The sequence below is a fragment of the Equus quagga genome, chromosome 9, assembly GCF_021613505.1.
Source record: "Equus quagga isolate Etosha38 chromosome 9, UCLA_HA_Equagga_1.0, whole genome shotgun sequence".
Taxonomy (NCBI): Eukaryota; Metazoa; Chordata; class Mammalia; order Perissodactyla; family Equidae; genus Equus; species Equus quagga.
Genome location: NC_060275.1, coordinates 76751324 through 76771577, shown reverse-complemented (window position 1 = coordinate 76771577; position 20254 = coordinate 76751324). Strand labels below are relative to the sequence as shown.

The window sequence follows — 20254 nt, the reverse complement described above, 5'->3', positions numbered from 1 at the left end:
TGTCCCTGTGCCCTAAGGCCAGATCCCACGCAGTCTTGAGTTTCTGCATTCTCCACCCTATTTAACATCCCCTTGTGTCACTGTTTTCTTGCTCCTGGGCTAGAAAGGCTGGTCCACATCGTGGTGCATCTTCTCATTCATTATGACCTCATGCCTACCACTTCTACACCCTGTAGATGCTCAATGAATGTCTGTTGAATGCTTTTAAAAACAGTACAAAACTCTTGAAATGTTAAGAAACAAGAGTAAGAAAAACAGTTAAGAAGGATTACTGGAGGAGTTACATTCATTGCCCGAAAAAGGAGATGAATCACACGGAAGACAGAGGGGAGGCTCTTGCAGTCAGCTTGCAAATACAATTATGATCAGTAGGATACTTTGCACGTAAAATTGATTTATCGCCCTGGTTCTCTCTAAATGTTAACAGTACATCTAATTTTAAATATTACTTGTAAAAGAGGTGAGCATTTACATCTAAAGTGTTTAATTTAGATCATTAAGAGTTATATTGCATTACCTTTTATTGGGATTGTTTGCACTTAGGAAACAATTAGAAATCCTAAGGGCTTTATTTAAATAAACAGTTTCCATAAACATCAAAGTTAGTTATTTTTTTCACATAAATAACAGATCTGGTCCCTAAAAGACTGCTTTATTTGGAAACAGGAAGACTTTGATTTGAGTCCACTTCCAACCCATTCTGTGACCGTGGCCAGGTTAGTAAACTTCTGTAAATCGCAATTCCCTCATAAAATGGTTAATAAGATCATCCTAAGGGCGGCTACAAGGATTGTAGGATCATAATTCATTAAGAAGCATCTAGCACTCGGCCTGCCATTTCTTTTTTTCCACCCACACCTGCCCTCCAACACACACATTCTCTCTAAAATTCATGTTTCTCAATAAACATTTTTTGTGTTAAATGCTATCAAATATTAAATGCTTCCTGAGAAAGTAATATTTTTCCAATGCTTTGATTTTTAAAATGAGTTTTAGGCATTAGATGACACGTGAACATATTAATTATGTAAGATATTCTAAGCCAATTTTTGTATGACTCTTAGCTTGGAACTATATTGTCATAAGCACATGAGCCACCCATGTACCAACATAGCATCAATTTAGTTATAAATTCAATGTTGATGTAACTTCAGCTAAAGGAATAAAATCTGCATGAGAAACAATATAACTTTTCAACAATAAAAAGACACAATGCTCTTTACTCATGAACAATACACAATGCATACATATATAAAAAATGTATTTTGAATATAGGAGTTCATTTATATCACCATATAATTTTAATTCATCAATCAATTAATGATTTATTAAACAGATTTGTTCAGTGCCTGCTGTGCGCCAGGAACTGAGCTAAAAACTAGTAAATGAAGATGAAAAAGGCACATTCTTAGCTTCGAGGAACACATCACCCAATTAAAGAGAAAGACAAGAGATAAGGCAAGTAATAAATAAGGTGTGATAAATGCCATAATAGAGGGTTCCAGATTATAGCTATTATAATATTAAAATAAATTCTAATATTTTATAACTATTCTTTCCTGAAATTATTTTTACTGACTTTAGCTAGATTAATGCAAAAATTGTCCCCTGACATTTTTATTTAGGGAGACTTACCAGAAGGCATCTATCTAAGGCAGAACAAAGTTTTCTACCTTAAGGTCAAACATACCAACAATGTTAGAAGTGAAAAATGAAACATAAGTTGCAAGTCTCAGCCCCTTGCAATTTAAATGGAAACAGACAGTTGGTTCAGCATATGTTGATTTCTTAAAATCGCAAATAGCCATTCCCAGCAACAAGCCTCAGAGAAAATAAAATGTGTGGGCTGGTTTATTCACTTATATTAAAAGGGAGTTTCCAGCTGATGTTTGATTACATTTGATTACATTTCTGAAGGGGAAAAAAAGACTGTAATGAGACAATTACAATTACTTTTTCCTCAGGAGCAAAGATTCCTGGGTCTACTGAAATCTGAGAACTTGTTTCAAATTAGTGGTTAGAACATAAACAGACACAACGGGAAAGAAGTCAGGATTGGATCCTTGGAATGGCTGCTAATTCTAAGTAAGGAGAGCACAGGTTCTAAGATCTAACAGCTCGTTTGAACTCCTGGCTCTGATGTCCACTAGTTTGTGACGTTGGAAAAGTTTCTTGACTTCTCTGAGGCTCACTTACTCACCAGTACCATGGAACTAAATAAGACCTATTCATAAAGTTGCTTGAAAGTAATGTATGCCATGTGTCTGACCTATAGTAGGTTCTCAATATTTGGTAGCTAATAATAATACTACATTGGAAAGAAAAAAAGAAGGAAGAGCAATTAAAAAGACTACCATTAGCTCCAATGAAGTAGATAGAATCTTTCTGCATTTTCTTCCTTCGACCTTCTCCTCACACATGTGAACTCACAATTATAGCACCTGCACTAGTTACTGAGTCATCATACACTGGCACCAGGTTTTACAGGTCTTATTTCACTTAATCCATGGTCAATAACACCACTATCCTCATTTGACAGAGGAGGAAATTGAGGCATAGACACATAAAATGCCTTGCCCAAGGTCACGCAGTTTGGAAGAGATGAAATTAGAACTTGAGCCCACATCTATCCTGACTCTGAAGTTCATGCTAATACGAGCATAATGTAAAAGGATAATATAACACAAAAAGCCTAATATAACCAATATGTTCTTAACCTCTTATTTTGCCCCTTCAATGTAACCTTAAAAGCCCTTTGGTTTGATTGAACAGTTATTAACTCAGATCTCTCTGGGGTATTTCTCCAAGAGGCTCAAACAAGGAAACTTTCTACTCCAATGTTTTCCTTTCCCTTTATTCCATTTCAAGGTATCCAAATGCACCATGATTAGAAGCTTTTTACTAAACTTAGTGGGGCAAACAAGCTGGTCTTTCTCCATGTGGGAGCTCAACTTAATACCTGGCTTTTGGTGTCACTGTGTTATTTAGCCCACAGTTATCCTACATAGACAATTATTAACGGTTTTAGATTATTAATATTTAGACAAGAAAACAGATCGCCTGTGACTAATGCAGTACAGTACATACAATTGGGTTTGAATGCTTGTCCTCTGCACATCCTCTGCAGTTGGTAAAATCCAACTAATGATTTGCATTTAATTTGTCCCCCCACTCCAACATTAGGGGAGCAACATCCAACGTGAATGGGCTGTTTTTTATTTGATTGTGGAATTTCAGTTGTTACAAGTATACATGTTATTTTTATGAAAAATGTGAAAATCATAAAAACACCTTATATTCCTAGATAAGACATCCACCTCTTATGCTTATAATATTCATGGCTCCAAGATTTTATTAGTGCGAGGTTGTTCAGAGAATTTTCCTCCAAAAAGTTTATCCTGTTCCCACATAACCCAAGATGTGTGTATCAGTTTCACAAATAACATGTTTTGTCACCTTACATTTATGAAGAAACTGTTGGCACGCTGTCTTTAAATGGAAGAGAGTAAGAGAATCAGCAGGAGAGAAGGATCATTCTGAACAGGTTAATCCTGGAAGTACTTTGGCCTGATACAGAGGTCTTCCTAGACTGGGTGATTTTTACCAAGAGACCGTTCCAATTCATGCTATTCCTTCTTGACCACATTTAACTTTCCAAAAATTTAAAGCTGGAAGAGTCTGCTTTAATTTAAAGTCGTTTGTGTGTGTGTGTGTGTGTGTGTGTGAGGAAGGTTGGCTCTGAGCTAACAACCTGGCCAATGTTCCTCTATCTTGTTTATGGGACACCATCATAGCATGGCTTGATGAGCGGTATGTAGGTCCACACCCAGGATCCAAACCTGCAAAACTTGGTCAGCCAAAGCAGAGAGCATGAACCTAACCACTACACCACCAGGCCAGCCCCGATTTAATGTTTTTAATACAGTATCTACTCCAGTGGTTCCTAACCACCAAAGCTTCTCCTTGGGAAAGTTTTCACCAGTCCATATAGAAAAGAGAGAAATTTAGAAACAACTCCATATATGTTCATGAAGCTACATTTACTCGATTTAAAGCACTACCCTTTACTATGACATGATCTTCACCACTTTTTAAAATTTAAAATATCTGTGATTTTATGAAATAATAAGAGTGAGAGTAGGATCTTTCTTAAAATGACCTCACTTGGCAAACCAGAAGTAGGCAACCCAATATGTCACCATATTTTTTAAATCAGTATTTAAAAATGCGCAGGCCTCGGGGCCGGCCCAGTGGCACAGTGGTTAAGTGCATACGCTCCGCTCCTCACCAGCCCAGGGTTCGCCGGTTCAGATCCTGGGTGCGGACATGGTACCGCATGGCAAAAGCCATGCTGTGGTAGGCATCCCACATATAAAACAGAGGAAGACGGGCACGGATGTTAGCTCAGGGCCAGTCTTCCTCTGCAAAAAGAGGAGGATTGGCAGTAGTTAGCTCAGGGCTAATCTTCCTCAAAAAAAAAAAAAATGCAAAGGCCAGGAATCACTGGGCTATACCACATATGTCTATTAATAGAACCATTAATATAGTGACTCAAGTACTTTTTTCCCTCTAAGTATATTTTCATTATTTTTAGACAGGGAAAATACATATGAAGGTGGATGTAGAAAACCCACTGTCAGTCCATCTATATTTATGTCACATTTTTCAGAGGGATGTCGAATATCTGATCTTTTATCTTCTCATATAATTATAGCTATATGATCACAGCTATATAATCAAAGTGAAATGAAGAGTATATGGATATGTAAAAATTTGTGGATATATCACACTGCACTGATGTAATTTTAATAGGAAAAGTACAGAAAGAGCCATTCTTCAGGATAAATGAGTCACTATTCAATTTATAATTTAGCATCTTGCAAAGGCCTTGGAAAAAATGATAAATCTGCAGAAAACAGAAAAACCTAATGAAAGATCTGGGAAGGAGAAATGGCATCAAATGTTAATTAATGCATTTTCAGATCATTATCATATTGCTGACGAAATTGAAGAAAAAGAGAATAGTACAAGTCAGATCATTACTTGAGGTTATTGCACTATGGTTTGAAATGAATACAATAAAATCACTGACACAAGATCATTATTTTCATTTCAAACCTACGTGTATAATAGAATACTTAGAAAGCAGAAAAGCACATAACTATCATTAATTATAATTGTTGTTCTCATCACATCCTGTTTGGAGAATGTCTACAATGCCCTTGGGAGAAGATTCTCATTGAGGACTCAAGAAGTTACATGTCTGAAAGGGGTAAATAACATTGAATTGCATTTCTATGCAGATTTGTGGCCTCTATTTTTTTAAAATTAACAATGAATCCCCAAGTGTGTTGATGCAACTTCTATGGAAAACTGGCAGTAATTTATTAAAGTTGAATTTATCCACACCCTGTAAACCAGCAATTCAACTCCCAGTTATATACTCAACAGAAATGTGCACATATTTTAACCAAAGGGCAAGGGCTAGAATGTTTATAGCAGCAGTATTTGTAATAGCCCCAAACCTATAAACTAACCAAATGCTCAACAGTAGAATGCATAAATAAAGTGTACTTTGTTCCCATAAGAATGTGCCTGATTGCACAAACTCATGTTGAACAAAAGGAGGGAGTCATAAAACAAAGGAAATACTGCATGAGTTCACCTATATAAAGTACAGAAAGAAGCCAAATTATTCTATGTTGCTATAAGTGAGGATAGTGACCATCCTTGAAAGGAGGGAATAGTAACTGGAAGAGAGGAGGAGAGCAGCTTGGGACGAGGGGTGGGAACTCACAATGTTCTGTTTCTTGATCTGGGACTTGCCTACATGAGCATGAAAGTTCATGTTGCCGTATTCTTAAGATATATAAAATTTTCTGCACATAGGCTATGACATAATACAAAGTTACAAAGAAAAATGAATCCCTAAAATAAATAAATGAGTTGCCAGGAGGTAAAAATCCATCAGTTTCCAACACAATAACAATGTGATGCTTTTTCTAAACTGAGAAAGCAGCTACGGAATTTGGGAAAGAAAATAAGACCAGAATGAGATTTAGAACAGATCTTACATTTTAAAGCACTGTACCTAAAAATACAAAGCACTTTCAGATCTTCAGCATGTCTCATAGAGGCCATTACTTCCTGTAACATTCTTTTTTAGATAAAGAATATCAACACTAAGCCTGGAAAAATATTTGTATATATCTCCTAACGTCACATTAGAATAATCTATCTCATTCTATTACAGTCTGGTTTGGGACTAAAACTTAATTTGGAGAGAGCAGTTTTATAAATAACATCATTTGCCAGGTCTCTTTAGTAAGTATTTGAAATTCTGGGAGGCTTATTATACTTCTGAAGCAATCTATAGGTTTGTTGGAAATATGGACTTGTCAGAAGATCAGTTTCCAGAGGCCAGCCCAGTGGCACAGTGGTTAAGTTTGCACACTTCACTTCAGTGGCCCATGGTTAGCTGGTTTGGATCCCACATGCGGACCTATGCACCGCTTATCAAGCCATGCTGTGGCAGGCATCCCACATATAAAGGAGAGGAAGATGGGCACAGATGTTAGCTCAGGGCCAATCTTCCTCAGTAAAAAAAGAGGAGGTTTGGCTGCAGATGTTAGCTCAGGGCTAATCTTCCTCAAAAAAAAAAAAAAAGAAGAAGAAGAAGAAGAAGATCAGGTTCCAGTACAATCACTTTTAATTTTTAGCTACTTTGTCACCGTAAAGGACATTATTCTGCTGACTGCTCAGCAGAATCCTTTTCGTCTTGGGCACATGGCTAGATTTAATTTCCCAACCTCCCTTGCAGTTAGGTGTGACCATGTGGTGAATTTCTCTCTAGACTCCTTTGTGCTTTTTTTCCTTTTGGCCATCTGGAATGGAGATGTCCCCAAGGTCAACCTTAGAAACCATGTATTAATGATGGCAAAGCCTCCACCAGCTTAGACCCTGAAGGAATGGATGGAGGAAGAAAGACCTGGTCTTCTCTTGTGTTTCAGTCACTATTTTTGTTGCAAGCATTAGCCTGCCCTAAATCATACACATATACTGCTGATACATTTTAGGGCTTCAAAATAAAATTCTTAAGTTCTTGTGTTTATGTGTGGTAGAGTGGAGTTCTCTGTCCCTTTACCCTCCCTGTACTGCTACATCCTTATCCCCAGTGGAGAGGTAGAGGATATTTTAGCAAAAACAACGATTAATGTTACAACAATATAAACCATCAGTTTTACCAGAAGAGACTATGTCTTAGATTTATTCCATTCTTGAGAAGTTTGGGGTTGGAGGGGGGGCAAGGGAGAGAAAATAAAAACGAGATTCTGTATGGAATGAAAGCTGCCTAGTAGAATAACAAAGGGAGGCTTTGAAAGACTTTTTCTGGATTCAAAACTATTCATCGCCTGTCATGAGTAAAATGGAATTATCCCTGGTAATGGCCAGTAACTACGTACCCTTTCAGATATGGTGGGGAATGATAGGTTCTCAATGGAGGAAAAAAGGAATCGCTACCTTGCAAGCATGAATAGAAGTAAAGTTAATGACAAGAAATTTTACTTCTTCAGATAAGAGATATAAACATTGGGCCGGCTCCGTGGCCGAGTGGTTAAGTTCGCGCGCTCCGCTGCGGCGGCCCAGGGTTTGGATCCTGGGCGGGGACACGGCACCGCTCATCAGGCCACGTTGAGGCGGCATCCCACGTCCCACTAGAAGGACCTGCAACTAAGACATACAACTGTGTACAGGGGGAGGTTGGGAAAATAAAGCAGGAAAAAAAAAAGATTGGCAGCAGTTGTTTGCCCAGGTGCCAATCTTTAAAAAAAAAAAGAAAAAGAAAACATTTCCCTTGTTAATGGTTTCTCTCTCTTTAAAAAAGAAAGAGATATAAACATTGGATTTTACACCCTCTACGTTTAATGTAAATACTAACCTTAACTTCTCTGGGCGTCGGGGCATTGCCAGGAGACCAATTCACTATGCCCCATGAGAACAACTCAAATATCAGACATCTTCCTAACGCAATCTTTTGCACGCAACTGCAGCTAACGTGCCCCCAGTAGAAGCCCGATTGTGAACACAGAAAACCTTCATCTTCACACTCCTAGGGCTAGGACAGCACTGACACATCAGAGGCACTCCGCAGACTATGGAAGAGCAGATTCCAAGCTGGTCAACACTCAGTCAGAGTGAACCCTGCTCTAGCACAATACTGTCCAATCCAGATGGCGTTGCAGACCTACAGACGTCATTTGTTCTCAGTCAGAACACTCCGGGAACGAGTGAGCCGCAGTGGGGAAGAGAGAAGCCAAAATGTGTATCACTGAGAAAACAAGCAGAGGAAGAAGCAGGCTGAAGCTCTAAGATGTGCAGTGGTTGGTAGACAGTGAACTGGGGAAAACCCAGTTAAAGAGAGGTAATGTTTTGGTTGTATACAAAGCAATTTCTGCCTCCAAATCAGGAGAATTTTAAAAATTAGAATGCAGTTACTTCTTTTAATAATATTAGCTAGTGGTTGAGACAGACACATTAGTTTTCAAGCTTTAAAAATGAACGTGGCGTAGTGGTTATGTTTGGTGTGCTCCACTTAGGTGACCCAGGTTCGTGGGTTCAGATCCCGGGTGTGGACCTATACAACTCGTCAGCCATGCTATGGCGGTGATCCACATATAAAGTGGAGGAAGATGGGCACAGATGTTAGCTCAGAGCTAATCTTCCTCACACAAAAAAAGAGGAAGATTGGCAACAGATGTTAGCTCAGGGCTAATCTTTCTCAAAAAAAAAAAAAAAAAGAACCATTAAGTTACTTTGATTACAAACTTTTATGTTCAGACTCTACTTACACATCCATGGAATAGTGGGTAGTTGAAATATTTATCAGTTAAACTAGCTCCAACTTTGAGATTCATTTATCAAGCTATTTCAGACCAAAGTGGGATGGGAGACCATCATCAATCAGAGAGTTACCCCATTCTCCCCTTTCATTTTTGTATCGGCTATAAATAGCCACCAAATCTGTCCATTTGTTACTTTCTGCTGCTTTCAGAGTTTGATTTCCACACTGCATGATAAAGCAGGATCATTTTAAATTAAAGATCCCAGAGGTTCCAGTTCAATTATTTTAGTAATGTACCCCACAGGCTTTGTGTGAATTATGCTAGACCATTTGTCTGTGAAACAAAGGAGGTCTTGATAGTGCAGAAAATGAGTAACTTGTTCTTAATCTGAATTTAACATTTTTTTTTTTAGTATTAGATTCCTAACATGATTGTGTACAGGTAAGACCATCTGATTTTCTGTTTGAAAACCCTCATTTTCTTTTCCTTTTCACCAATCTTGGACACTATATAAGAAAATCCATTTTCCCTAATAAGTTGGATATTTGGTTATATTGCTTTTCACATCTCATCAGCTAATTGTTTTTTCGATCTCATCAATTTAGCTGTGTCTATGGCACATATTATGACTATGGCAGATATTGCTGATTACCTATCCAATATCCATTCTCCTCTTCATTCTCATTTACACAATCCTAGTGTTACTTACCCAAAAAATATGTCTAGTTCAAACCACAGGCTCCCCAGCCTCTCTCAAAGCTAGGGTCAAGTATGCGGCATTATTCTTGTCAAGGAGATGTAAGCTGAGGGTTCCTAAGAAGTCCTGGCTTCCCTGACAGAGACACCACCTCTTCCTGCTTCCCTTCTTTTTCCATTCTTTAGCCTGCTTGGAATGACCCAATGCTAGAGGAGGAGTAGTCATGCGACATGTGATCATGAGGTGACAAGCACAGGACAGGACAGTATGCTAAGAATGACAGAGAAGAAAGAAGAAAAGAAAACTATGTCTTTGAAGCTATTACTGGATCACTGTGCTAGCCCTAGCCTGCTCCCTCCAGACATCCTTTTGCACAAGACAAATCCTTAGATGGTTAAACTGCTGTTAGTTTTATGTTACTCACAGCCAAATGCATTCCCTAATCTTTTTGCCGTAAAGACTTTCTAGCACACCTGCCAAACTTTTAAAACATGAGCATTCTAAAGGAGTTGATGCCAGATTATCATAATTCAAATAACTGCCTCTTCTAATGTTATTACTTACATTAGGACACATTAATTTAGCTTTTATTGAAGTTAACATTTCTTTCAGTCATTTCTTTGCCTACAAGGCATTTTTAAAGTAAATATACACAAATTACCGAGCTTAGAAACTGCAAAAAAGCAGAAATAGTTGTAATTCATCTAATTCAGTTCTTGCTTCCTTTCCTAAACTGTTAATTCTTTTGGTGTAAAACACATTATAATTGAATGCTGTTCCTATTGTATTTTATGCACACTGGTTGTCATGCTAATGTGCACAAAAGGTTTTATCTAGCATGAATGTATCAAGTAAATCCCAATCCTTGCCACAGCAAATGCTGACAGACTAAATAAAATTGCTGACAATTTCCAAAACCTGTCCACAAAGATCACTGCTATGCAAACATCATTGCAGGTCCTGGTGCAGAAGCTAACGCTGTCATATTTGATATTTGTCTTATTAATTTCAAAATAATAATTACACATTGCTAAATTATATCTATGCATTCCTTATAATTCTCTGGTAACTCACTGTAAGTGTGAATTTCAATAAAATCCATTCTCTTCTTTCTGTATGTGGTTTTATCTAAGGCTTAAAAATAAACCCATCAACTAACCTATCCCGCTCAGAAATCTTGTATCTTAATCTATGCTAATATCTTTAGCAAAGGCCGTATTTTTATGATTTTATTATTAAATTGCACAGTGCATTTCAAATGTCAGTAGAGAGGCAGAGAGAGAGAGAGAGAAAGGAAATGAAGACCGAGAATTTTCCCCCTGCCAAAAAGGCTTTTCATCAGGAAGTTTTCTGGATCAACCGAACAACTTAATTGACAAATTAACAAAACCCCACTATAAGGCTCTGACTGAAGGAGGAACGGAAAACTCCTGATCTTTTGGATTCTAATCTCCCAATTAGCTTTTTCCAGGCTCCCCCATTAAATGCTGAGAATGATCAGTATCGGCTTTCAGAGTTAGACAAAGCAACTAAAAGTAAAATCCTGCCTGTTGACTAGGATGGTAAAGGGAGAACTGGTGATAATTAAATAATAAAATTGGTTTACAGAGGCTTCACTTCCAATCTCTGTTGGATGGACACAAACTAAGAAGCTATTTATGTCAACTAAAGGCTTCATCAGGCAGAATTGCTCATTATGTAAATATGACCTTTAAAGTCATATCACAGCTATAATGTAATATAGCCATAAATAATTGAGAATTGACAGCATTTAATATTTATTGTGTCTTTTATACAGATTTTACTCAAGTAAATCAATTCCATGGACCCAGCAAGGGTATCCACTTAATGGTTTTTATTCAGCCTCCAAATATGATGAGTAATGTTTAAGAGAGTGAGTTAAAAATTGCACAATGGAGATTTCAGGATGAATGTGACACTGTCCCTATTTTCATGTGGTAAGCTCTTAAGGGAGGAAATAATAGTTTTTTACAGAATGGAAAGGTCAACCCCACATTAGATGATAAGAAACTACAGTTTGAGGTAATATTTAGGTAAGGCTTTAAAAAATGGATTTTTTTTTTATTTTTTATTTTTTAAAGATTGGCAACTGAGCTAACAACTGTTGCTAATCTTCTTTTCTTTTTCTTCTACTTCTCCTCCCCAAAGGCCCCCAGGATATAGTTGTATATTCTAGTCATTAGTGCCTCTGGTTGTGCTGTGTGGGACGCCACTTCAACATGGCCTGATGAGCAGTGCCAGGTCTGTGCCCAGGATCTGAACTGGCAAAACCTCAGGCCGCCAAAGCAGAGTGTGCGAACTTAACCACTTGGCCACGGGGCTGGCCCCTAAGAGATGGATTTTAAGAGGTGGTGATATCAAACATAAGGAAAGGCAAAATCATTGGACAATGAAATTTCAGAAAGTAATACTGTTGAGCTGGAATATACGCAAAAATGAGGGAAAATCCTGGACAGGTAGGATGGAACTAGGATTATAAAGAACTCACTGAGGAGTTTAGATTTTTTTGAGAAGACAGTGAGTCTTATCAGGTGAGAGAGAAGAATAAATTGACGACATGTAGCATAACCAGTTTCAATTACGATATACATGAATTATGTTCTATGAAAAAGGAAGGAAGACTGGAACTGGAAAATTTTAAGATTAGATTTATTTCTGCTTCTCTTTATGATTACATGGATTAGGATGTTATCTGCTATGTTGGAACAAAGCTGAAATCTTTAACTCAGGGAATCTGCTAAATGGATTACAACTACCCTTTTACTAGTAGCCAAAAAATTGAAATGTCAGATTATTTCCCCTAACCATCTATTTTGTCCTCGTAAATGGAAAGTCGCCTTTATCACTATCTTTTCCCTCATCTTTCTTCCCTCCTTATTCGCAGTCTTTAATACCTTAATCATTTAACCTTTATGAATGAATATTATGCACATAAAGGAGAAAGTATCAATTTTATCAATTTTTAAAGGCTGAAATAATCATTTTTAATGAGGGTATTATCGACAATCATTTATTGACTATTATAGAAGAGTAAACTTGAGTTTTGAGCCAAAGAGTTAAGGATCAAATATGTATTAATCTAAGTAGGGAATTTTTATGGATTTTCATAACCAGAGTGTAAGGAATTGTAAACTTTTACCTAGTGAAATTGATCATCTGAACCTCTGCTCCATTTCATGATTTGATGGGAAAAAAAATTCTCCTGGGGCAGAGACAGAGCTATGATCCTCAAATTTTATATATATAGCTCCTCAAAAATATATATATATATATATATTCCCCCTAGGTACTTGTTTTATTTTAAAAGTTCTCTTTTTTTCCCTCAAACTATGCCCGAAATACAGTATATAGTATTCACAGCCACAGACTCAATGTGAATAGATTCTATACTATATCTGACTTTGGACTTCTCATATATGTACAGAAACTTATATACAATTTGTAAATTACCCAACTGTTCTACCTCATTATATCTATTTGTTCTAAGAATTTCCAACAGAATTAAGTTCCTTCAAGTTAACAGTATTGCACATGCTGCATTACTGAGACAGGCTCAAGAAGGAAAGGAAGATACTTTGATGATACCTGCTGTGGTCTCCTTGTAGCTCTGGAACATGAAAAGTTACAAAATGATAAAATGCCTCATGAACAAAGTCAAGTCCATGTTTTTAATCAGACACTTTCTAGACAGAGATAAGAGGACTCTTAAAAAGGAAGTAAAAATATTGAGATAATTCCATATACTAATTCATTGCCCTTCCATGGGGTATATCATAGACTCATTTCTCTCTCTCTCTCCGCCCCACCATCTCCCCATCTCTCCCTCTCTTATTTTTTAAAGGAAAGTCATATCTAAAAACACAGGAAAAAATTAAGAATTTGGAAATAATACGAGGAAAGAATGAAGACAACTGTGTGCAGTTGACCCAGAGATTAACCTGAGGTGGTCCCATCGCATTCAAACGCTTGAGGAGTTTCAGTTGGCAGTGTCTATCGTTCAATCTCAAGCTGGCTTTACAGATTAGCAGGCAGAGCACGCCCCATAATGTGCCCGACAGTCATGCTCATGGATGAAATCCTTAATAAGAATTGCATACTTTCCTAAGCACTGTGCTCAGAAAATCGTTTAAACCCCATAAATCCTATACTGAGATTTTGAGCTCCTCCTACTCAGAAAAACCACAGATTTATCCGTTGCCTGTAGGACCTTTGTTTAAAAGTGATAGCTTTCAACAGGTCCTGTCTCCTGAATAGTTTTGTGAAAGAAGTTATTCATTTGAATGTCAATGGAAGGGTTGAGGACAGAATCCCATCTGTGCATCATGGAGTGATGCTGCTATTAGAAAACATAAACCTTAAAGCAGTGAATCTGGGCACGTAAACAGACTAGGAGGTTGGACTTGGGATGAATGTAAAGGAATCATCACTAGTGGCAGGGAAGGCACTTGGAGGAAATATTTTGTTTTGTATTAACTATGTTCAGGCTACCTGCACCCCAGAGTTTGGGTTCTAAATTATCCAGCTAATGTTTTGAAATACTGTCAAACGAATTTTAAGATGTAATACTTGAGGGGGATCCAAGTGTCTGCATTTTTAAATCAGTGATAATAACATCCTTCAAAATATTAAACTCATATTAAACAGACTTTACAAAACAAGAAAGTAAAAGTGACATATTTTATAAATAATACTGAGATAACCTATCTTGCATTATTTACCAAAATATATTTCAGATGGAATATATTTAGTTTTTCTGAATATACAAAGCAAACATACTATAAAGCAGAGTATCTGTCATAGGAACAAAATTTATTTACAATAAAATTTAAGAAACTAAAATAAAAAGCAAAAGACCTGGAAACAGTTGTTTCAAATAAAACGAAGAATTAGATCTATGTGGGAAAAAACCCTGCAACATACACATAAGAAACAATCATCAAGATCCACTGGGTCGATGCCGAAAGAATCTGAGCAGAGAGTTCAGCCAAATGGAGTTACAAAAGGTAAACAAACAAATGGAAAAATACTGATCCTTGCTGGAAATAATACTGAGATGGTATTTGATGCCATCTAAAAAAGATGAACATTTTAAGAAAATTACAGTATTCAACATGGTTAAAATGACACAATATTATTGAGGCCTTGTAGCTTGATATAAATTCCTTTAAAAGCAATGTGACAAAATGCAGTAGAAATCCTGAAGTAAACAATCAATTTCAGACAAGTTAAAAGATATGTGCAAAAACGATGTTCATAGCAGCTTTATCTACAAGAGCAAAAATGTGGAAGCATTCCAAATGTCTAACATTTGGAGAATAATTATTTCAAAGGTGGAATTATCATTGTTTTAAACTTTTCTTCTTTTCCACTTCAGAAAACTAACGCCATTTTTTCTGTGATTGAATTTTACATATTTTACTAATACATTTAATTATAATGGACAAATAATATCACACCTTAATAATATCAAATTTAACAACAGTTAAATGCCCAGTATTAAAAAAATGATTGAACAAAATCATGTTATAGAAGTTTATGGAATAATATTGGAAAATATGAACTAATTAAAAAATATTTTTACTTTGAATCTTGCTTTACTATTTTAAAATATTAATTTACTCAAGCACAAAAAGTCTCACTAGAGCCTGAAGATTTGAATCCTAATCATTCTGGCCCCATACAACTGCATTATAAATATTTCCTTTTTTATACACACTTGAGAACAAGAATCAGTGGACCTCTAGAGAAATGCTCTATATGAGTTATTTATAAAAGCAGGGAATACTATATTACTGTCGGTGCTCTGAAACTGAATAATGAATTAATCCATAAATCATTCAGAACCTTAATGTCTGTTGCCCATTTTTTTTAAGTACAGAAAATTATTAGCAATCTGGACCTTCCAAACACATAACCGTCTATCATTTATTCTTGGTTTTATGACGTGCCCAATAATAACCAAGTAATCTATTCCCATGTATTTACAGGAATAGTCACTCATTTCTTTTTCCTACTGGTATTTTTATTCTAAAATGGAAAAGAGTGGGGGAAGAGATGAGAGATCATTTTATAGTCATTGTCTTCAGTATACTTTGCAACAATAGGCAATTTTCATAAACTTTTAAATTCTTGACACATTTATAATTTGTACAGAAACAGCAAATATTGGCACAGTTATTTGGAATTTAGATGTAAGAGGTTGTTCCTCCTTTTATCATCACTCAATTCTTGAATGAATAATTTCACATGAAGCTATGGAATCTATGAGACAGAGATGCCTGGATGAAATAGAGATAAATACAATAGTGGAATTAAATTTGGGACTTCATTTTCTTTCAAGTTTGAGAGGAATATGCAATCTGCAGCTAAGAACCAAGTGACTACTGCTGCTTCAGCAACCTCCGCAAGTCTTCAGGTAAAGATGGACAAGCACAGCATTTCGCACTGGGAAGGACTTTAGAAAACAATTACCCAACACCCTCCTTTTACATTTGAGGAAATTGAGTCAATGAGAATTTAAGCAATTTGCCTGAGATCGGTCAGCTAGCTAGTGGCAGAGGAGAAACAACAAAGGTCTCTAGACTTGGAATAAACTGCTCTGTTCATTCATTTCTACATAATTGCTTCTTGCATTCTAGGCACCTAGTGTAAGTGAAAATCAGGTATGCAATGTTGCACTCCAAATCCAGGGTCAAAACTACAGAAAAAGAAAAAAAGAGCCATGGAAAAATTAAACAAGTGGGCACGGAGCAGAGATATTCAATAAATGACAAATTCTTCCCATGTTCCTTTCCTCCCCATCCCCAAAGGCTCTGGGTCAGACTAAAAACACTGAACTACACCAAACGATCTGTGTCACATTGTCCTAATGTGTACCCCTGGGCAGTTTTCTGTACCACTCTGGGTTTCAGCTTTATCATCTAGTCAAAACTCAAGATGATCTCTCCAAGGCCCCTTTTTGTCTCTGTCTCTAAGCAACTGACATTACTCTTTGCTTTTTTAACCCTTTGTCCAGGCAATAAGCTCGCCTTAAAGAAATTCCTGCAGTTACTATTTCAGAGCAGAAAAATTTCAATGGGTGTGCCTAACAATTAGAGTCCTTAGTAACTATAATTGTGCGGTGAACATTTTGGTGTTTCAGAGTAATACAGTTCACTGAAAGAGAACAATGAGCTAGGGCTCTGAAGTTGTCTTGAGAAATTTCTGTGGGATATTACTTTTAAATTTCACATATTTTCTTTCACAGAATCTGATGTCCTCCTTTCAAGTCATAGGAGAGATGGAACTTTAAATTTAAAGATGGAAGTATCACACAGAAGTGACTAATTATATCCCCCAAAGCACCATCTTTACACATCTAGATTCCTTTCTTTTAAGCACCCTGAAATTAGATTCTGCAAGCAGTTAATAAAACTTCCAGAATTGGTGAAATCAACAGGAGACTAGAAGAAAAAGCTGGCTAGGGAAAATATTTCTAACAGTGTGTCATCTAAGTTTAATAGTTTGCTAGTAACCTTTTGGGTTTTAATGCTTCAAATGAATTTGTAATCATAATGGGCTTTTATACAACACAGGGATTAGAAGTCTAGCCCTGTTGTCTCAGGAGTGCATATTGCATTGGGAATGGACTGCTTGAAAGAATGTGTGTTGCACCAGCAGGATCTTCTCTTGCCATAATTATTGTTGTTGTTCCTGTTAATAATTATCACCATCATCTTTTTAGCATGTAATATCCCATAAAGTACATATCCTACAAATTAACATGTTTAGTTGCTTAAAGAAACTTTTCAAACTTTTCACGTATGTTATTTATCTCCATTTAGCAAATTAGGAAACCAATACTCAGAAGAATTAAGAGACTTACTCAGTCTTACAGCCAATTTATAGCAAAGCCAGGCCTTGAACAACCCAGAACTCAGAATCTTTTATCTGTACCTTAAGATGCTAAGTGTCATTTCATGTAAGCACAAGAGTTTTACACCTCTCTTCTAGGGGTGGGGTTGTCAAGGATCCTAGATTTAGCACAAGCACATTTAGGTAAATGTTCTGAAATACTCTTCTCTTCTCCTTATGCAGAAACTCTGCCATCATTTCACACTTGAAAGAGAATCATTCTATAACGCAGACGTCATTCTTTCACACTGGCCTCCCATATGACTGCAAACATTTCTCTTTGCTTACTCCCCCCAAAAGGAATGTTATTGGGAAATGAATTTAATGTTTATTTTGAGAGGAAACAGGACTCAACAAAGGGAACAACAGAGTGTTTTTAAGGCTATCTTCCAAATATTTAAGCTATCTTAATAGCCAAAGCTACCATTTAGAGTAGTGCAAACAAAATCTAATAAGATACCATTGAGCTTAGTACAATCATTACAGTAGTAGGTGTGGCAAATGTGTCCTTCAATAAGAAAGCCTATTTAAAATGTTCAAACTTTACAAGGCAGTACATGAGCAGTGATTATCCCATAAATTGGGGTTAGGGCAGCTGGCCAAAAAAGTTGGACCCTTTCCTTATTCCTCGTATCAAAACAAATCACAGATGGATGAAAAATTAAATATGAAAAGAGAAATCTTAAAAGGACTGGGATAAAAATAAAGTGAAAAACAATTTAATGAATTTCAAAATAGAGTCACACTCCTTAAACATGACATGAAAGCGGCACATGGAGGAAAGTTACTAAACCTTGCTGCACCAAACAAAATTTAGAGACAAAAACTCAAATAACTTAATTAAAAATTGGGCAAATGACTTGAATAGACATTTCCTCAAAGATGATATAAAAATGTTCAAGATGCATATCAAAAGCTATTCAACATCATTACCCACTCAACATCACAAAGATATAACTTTACACTCATTAGGATAGAAAATAAAAAATAAATATTGATGAGGATGTGGATAAATTGGAACCCTCGTGCACTGTTGGCAGGATTGTAAAATGGTGCAGTCACTATGGAAACCAGTATGGAGACTCTTCAAAAAATTTTAAAAAGGTCTACCATTTGATCCAGCAATCCCACTTCTGGGTATATATCCAAAAGAATTAAATCAGAGTTCTTTTTGTTTTTTTTAAAGATTTTATTTGTTCCTTTTTTTCTCCCCAAAGCCCCCCAGTACACAGTTGTATATATTCTAGTTGTGAGTCCTTCTAGTTGTGGTACATGGGATGCCATCTCAGCATGGCCTGATGAGCACTGCCATGTCCATGCCCAGCATTTGAACCAGTGAAACCTTGGGCCACCGAAGCGGAGTGTGGGAACTCAGCCATGGGCCTGGCCCCTCAATCAGTTTTGAAGAGATATTTGTACACCCATGCTCATAGCAGCACCACTCACAATAACCAAGAGATGGAAGCAACCCACTATCCATTGATGGTTGAATAGATAAACAAAATGTGGTGAATATAAGCAATGAAATATCATTCAGCCTTAAAAAGGAAGGAAATCGGGTCACATGCTACATCACAGGTGAACTGTGAAGACATGCTTAGTGAAAAACACCAGCGAAAAAAGACAAATACCGTTCAACTCCACTTCTATGAGGCATCTAACGTAGTCAAAGTCATAGAAAGTAGAAGGGTAGCTACCAGAAGGCAGGAGGAGGAGGAAAGGGGAGCTGTTGTTTAATGGGTATAGAGACTCAGTTTTGCAAGATGAAAAAGTTCTGGAGATCTGTTCACAGCAATGTGAATATATTTCACACTACTGAACTGCACACTTGAAAATAGTGAAGATGGTCAATTTTATGTTATGTGTTTTTTATGACAATAAAAAAGCTTTTTAGAATATTTATTTGTCAGTTCTGTTGAGTTGATTCTGACTCCTAGAGACCCTGTGTACAGCAGGGCAGAACCCTGCCTGGTTCATGGCCAACTTTTTTGGAAGTGGGTGGCCAGGCCCTTTTTCCTAGTCTGTCTTAGTCTGGAAGTTCCACTGAAACCTGTTCACCATGGGTTACTGCTGGTATTTGAAATACCAGAGGCATAGCTTTCAGCATCACAGCAACACGCAGCTGCCACAGTGTAACAACCAACAGACAGTTGGTGTGGTTCCCTGATGGGGTGAGGCACCCCCGGGCCATGGTGGTGAGAGCACAGAATCTTAACAACTAGACACGAGGGCTTGCTAGAATATTTATATATAACTTTTAAAAACTATAAACAAAGTAAAAGGAAAAAAATAGACTGAGAAAAATATTTAAAACGGTTATGACACAGAGTTAAATTCCTAAATATACTCAAAGTTATTACAAATCAATAACAACATGGCTATTACTCAACTTTTTTAAGAGGCAAAATATATTAACAGGCAGTGAACCAAGAAATGGCAAATAAACAATGAAAAGATGTTAAACTCACTCATCAAACTGCATAGTAAAATAATAATAGATATATTTTACCTATAATAGTGATGAAAAATAAAAGTAGATCACATCTAGTGATGGTGAGAGTCATAATGAGAAATTAATGTGTCCTCTGGTACACTACTATAGACGTGTAAAATGATAAAACAATTTTAAAGCAAATTTGCCAATTCCTTTTAATATTTAAAATTAATATAGCTTTAAACCAATGATTTCACTGGTAGAAATATATCATACAGATATATTTCAGGTTTGTGGTGAGAATTAAATGACATAATCCCTGAAAATATCTAGGATTGTGCTTAATACATGCAAATTACTCAACAC

At 36.6% G+C, this 20254-nt stretch overlaps 1 protein-coding gene across 3 annotated transcripts in view; it reads right to left on the bottom strand.

Moving 5' to 3' along the window:
- The window catches only part of PDE4D (phosphodiesterase 4D), a 1409587-nt gene that overhangs the window by 638746 nt on the left and 750587 nt on the right, over positions 1-20254 (bottom strand). The window lies entirely within an intron of this gene.